The sequence below is a fragment of the Sprattus sprattus genome, assembly GCF_963457725.1.
Source record: "Sprattus sprattus genome assembly, chromosome: 9".
NCBI lineage: Eukaryota > Metazoa > Chordata > Actinopteri > Clupeiformes > Clupeidae > Sprattus > Sprattus sprattus.
Window position 1 is genome coordinate 3,386,965 of NC_137928.1, and position 5,000 is coordinate 3,391,964.

Sequence of the window (5,000 nt, forward strand, 5' to 3'; positions counted from 1 at the left end):
AGGATATGTGAGTGTTTGGGAATAGGACGAGGATATGTGAGTGTTTGGGAATAGGACGAGGATATGTGAGTGTTTGGGAATAGGAGGAGGATATGTGAGTGTTTGGGAATAGGACGAGGATATGTGAGTGTTTGGGAATAGGACGAGGATATGTGAGTGTTTCGGAATAGGACGAGGATATGTGAGTGTTTGGGAATAAGACGAGGATATGTGTATAATTGAGTATGAAATGATGAGATTACATGAGGATAGTCATAACATGAGGATATGGGAATATGATATTATGAGATGACAAGATATGGGACTTTGAGGGTAAGAGGATATGCAAACATAAGGAGACTAGGACATTGAAAGTCTTTTTTTGTCATTATATTTGCATACAACAAAATGTAAAGGCCCAGGGCAATAGAAGCAACGCTCAGAGAAATGGGAAGACTCACTGAGTGTATGTGACAGAGAGAGAGCTGTGTGTGTGTGTGTGTGTGTGTGTGTGTGTGTGTGTGTGTGTGTGTGTGTGTGTGTGTGTGTGTGTGTTAGAGAGAGAGAGAGCTGTGTGTGTGTGAGAGAGGGCTGTGAGTGTGTGAGAGAGAGAGAACTGTGTCGTGTGACTCCGTGGGTCAAAGGGAAAGCAAGCTTACACATGTGGGTTGATGAATAGATTTTTTGTGTCTTTCGTCCTCTCCCTCCCTCTGTCCCTCACTCTCTCTCCCTCCCTCTGTCCCTCTCTCTCCCTCCCTCTATCCCTCTCTCTCTCCCTCTCTCCCTCACTCTCTCTCTCCCTCTGTCCCTCACTCTCCTTCAATATATCTCCCTCCCTCCCTCTCTCTCTCTATGTCATCCCTCTTGTACCCAGTTGTTTTAAAAGCTATAGTACATGTTAACATATCTTCTTGTCAGATTAACTGAGCGTACTATTATGGAATGTAAGTTAACACCTCTTCTGCCTCCTGTAAGAAATCACTCACACATTAGTCTCTCCCCATTACTCTCAGTCCCTACCTTAACTATCTGGCAACCTTACTCTCAGTCTGTACCCAAACTATCTGGCAACCTTACTCTCAGTCTCTACCCAAACTATCTGGCAACCTTACTCTCAGTCTCTACCCAAACTATCTGGCAACATTACTCTCAGTCTCTACCCAAACTCTCTGGCAACCTTACTCTCAGTCTGTCCCCAAACTATCTGGCAACCTTACTCTCACTCTCTTCCCAAACTCTCTGGCAATTTTTCTCCCAGTCTGTACCCAAACTATCTGGCAACCTTACTCTCACTCTCTTCCCAAACTATCTGGCAAACTTACTCTTAGTCTTTACCCAAACTATCTGGCAACCTTACTCTCAGTCTCTACCCAAACTATCTGGCAACCTTACTCTCACTCTCTTCCCAAACTATCTGGCAACCTTACTCTCAGTCTTTACCCAAACTATCTGGCAACCTTACTCTCAGTCTTTACCCAAACTATCTGGCAACCTTACTCAGTCTCTACCCAAACTATCTGGCAACCTTACTCAGTCTCTACCCAAACTATCTGGCAACCTTACTCAGTCTCTACCCAAACTATCTGGCAACCTTTCTCTCAGTCTTTACCCAAACTATCTGGCAACCTTACTCTCAGTCTTTACCCAAACTATCTGGCAACCTTACTCAGTCTCTACCCAAACTATCTGGCAACCTTACTCAGTCTCTACCCAAACTATCTGGCAACCTTACTCAGTCTCTACCCAAACTATCTGGCAACCTTACTCAGTCTCTACCCAAACTATCTGGCAACCTTTCTCTCAGTCTTTACCCAAACTATCTGGCAACCTTACTCTCAGTCTTTACCCAAACTATCTGGCAACCTTACTCAGTCTCTACCCAAACTATCTGGCAACCTTACTCAGTCTCTACCCAAACTATCTGGCAACCTTACTCAGTCTCTACCCAAACTATCTGGCAACCTTACTCAGTCTCTACCCAAACTATCTGGCAACCTTACTCAGTCTCTACCCAAACTATCTGGCAACCTTACTCAGTCTCTACCCAAACTATCTGGCAACCTTTCTCTCAGTCTTTACCCAAACTATCTGGCAACCTTACTCTCAGTCTTTACCCAAACTATCTGGCAACCTTACTCAGTCTCTACCCAAACTATCTGGCAACCTTACTCAGTCTCTACCCAAACTATCTGGCAACCTTACTCAGTCTCTACCCAAACTATCTGGCAACCTTACTCAGTCTCTACCCAAACTATCTGGCAACCTTACTCAGTCTCTACCCAAACTATCTGGCAACATGAGTCAGTCTCTACCCAAACTATCTGGCAACCTTACTCTCAGTCTCTACCCAAACTATCTGGCAACCTTACTCAGTCTCTACCCAAACTATCTGGCAACCTTACTCAGTCTCTACCCAAACTATCTGGCAACCTTACTCAGTCTCTACCCAAACTATCTGGCAACATGAGTCAGTCTCTACCCAAACTATCTGGCAACCTTACTCTCAGTCTTAACCAAAACTATCTGGCAACATGAGTCAGTCTCCTGCTGTTTGTTATGTAGGGAGGCTGGTCTCCTGTGGTTTGTTATGTAGGGAGGCTGGTCTCCTGTGGTTTGTTATGTAGGGAGGCTGGTCTCCTGTGGTTTGTTATGTAGGGAGGCTGGTCTCCTGTGGTTTGTTATGTAGGGAGGCTGGTCTCCTACTGGTTGTTATGTAGGGAGGCTGGTCTCCTACTGGTTGTTATGTAGGGAGGCTGGTCTCCTGTGGTTTGTTATGTAGGGAGGCTGGTCTCCTACTGGTTGTTATGTAGGGAGGCTGGTCTCCTACTGGTTGTTATGTAGGGAGGCTGGTCTCCTACTGTTTGTTATGCATGGAGGCTGGTCTCCTGTGGTTTGTTATGTAGGGAGGCTGGTCTCCTGTGGTTTGTTATGTAGGGAGGCTGGTCTCCTGTGGTTTGTTATGTAGGGAGGCTGGTCTCCTGTGGTTTGTTATGTAGGGAGGCTGGTCTCCTACTGGTTGTTATGTAGGGAGGCTGGTCTCCTACTGGTTGTTATGTAGGGAGGCTGGTCTCCTGTGGTTTGTTATGTAGGGAGGCTGGTCTCCTACTGGTTGTTATGTAGGGAGGCTGGTCTCCTACTGGTTGTTATGTAGGGAGGCTGGTCTCCTACTGTTTGTTATGCATGGAGGCTGGTCTCCTGTGGTTTGTTATGTAGGGAGGCTGGTCTCCTGTGGTTTGTTATGTAGGGAGGCTGGTCTCCTGTGGTTTGTTATGTAGGGAGGCTGGTCTGTGCCCATCCTAGATAACATCTGACTCTGATCTGTGGGATGTGTTTTTCTTTTTAGGGTGATCTTGGTACAGGACTTCCTCAGTCTTATTATTATTCGTGCAGGAAGGAAAGCCTTCATGCTCTACATAGTTTGTTGATCTGCAGTAATGGAGAGAGCGACGGGGGGGGGGGGGGGGGGGAGAAAGAGGGAGGGAGAGAATGATAGAGAGAGAGAGAGAGGGAGAGAGAGAGAGAGAGGGAAAGGGATAGAAAGAGGGAGAGACGGGGGAGAAGAGGGAGAGAGTGAGGGAAAGGGAGAGAGAGAGAGAGAGAGAGACGGGGGGAGAAAGGAAGGAGAAAGGAAGGGAGAACGGAAACTCTTGATGTTTTGTGGCCGCGCCCCCCTCCCCCACCCCACCCCCCTGGGTCCCAGGACTTTAATTCTCCTCTGCGGACGCTTTAATAGTTTCCTTCCATAAACACGCCACCACCACCACCACCAGCAGCAGCTGCACAGGGGGAGGCTGCCACCTACAGGCTACTGTGGAGGAGAACGATTCAACACACACACACATGCATACATATATATATACACACACACACACTCATACACACACACACACACACACACACACACACACACACACACACACACGTACACACACACAGAAACAGACCCACACACACATAAATGTGCACAGACACACTGACGTGATCCTCTCACGCACTGACGTCCTCAGTCAGCTCTCCCGTGGTTGTCCTCTGCTGCTGTGCAGTGCACACACACACACACGCGCTAAAGTCCTAAAAAACATATTCACACACACACACACACACACACACACACAACTAAAGTCCTACACTGACACTCACACACACACACACATACACCGTAAGTCCTTCACACACATACACACACACAGACGGCTGCTGTGCAGTGCCCTCAGCACTAGATGGCATTGGCCCCTCTGGCATCGTTTAGCAGGACCCAGCTGTGGTGCTACACACACACACACACACAGCCCTACACACTCGCACACACACACACACACACACAGCCCTACACACTCGCACACACACACACACACACACAGCCACACACACACACACACACAGCCCTACACACACACACACACACAGCCCTACACACACGCACACACACAGCCCTACACACACGCACACACACAGCCCTACACACACACACACACACACAGCCCTACACACACACACACACACACACACGCACACACACACACACACACACACAAACAGCCCTACACACTCGAACATACATACACACGCACACACACACAAAGACACACATGCTACAGCCCTACACACACACCCAGACAAACACATACCACAGTAGTACACAAACACACAAACACACACACACCACAGTCTTACACACATACACACTCCACAGCCTTACGCACATACACACACGCCACAGTCCTACACACATACATACACACACACACACACACGCCACAGTCCTACACACATACACACGTGGAGCCTAACACAAGCCCACTGGCACAGTGCCAACCAGAGCTGGCAGCCTGTGGAAAGGGCACACCCACAGCAAGACAGGACATTCACCATGAAATCAGATTGCGTGTGTGTGTGTGTGTGTGTGTGTTGTGGGAGTGTAAGGGTGAGCTTGTATGTTTGTGTGTGTAAGGGGATTATATAGGGCTGTCAGTGTGTGCGGTTGGGTGTGTGTTTGTGTGTATGTGTGTGTGAATGTGTGT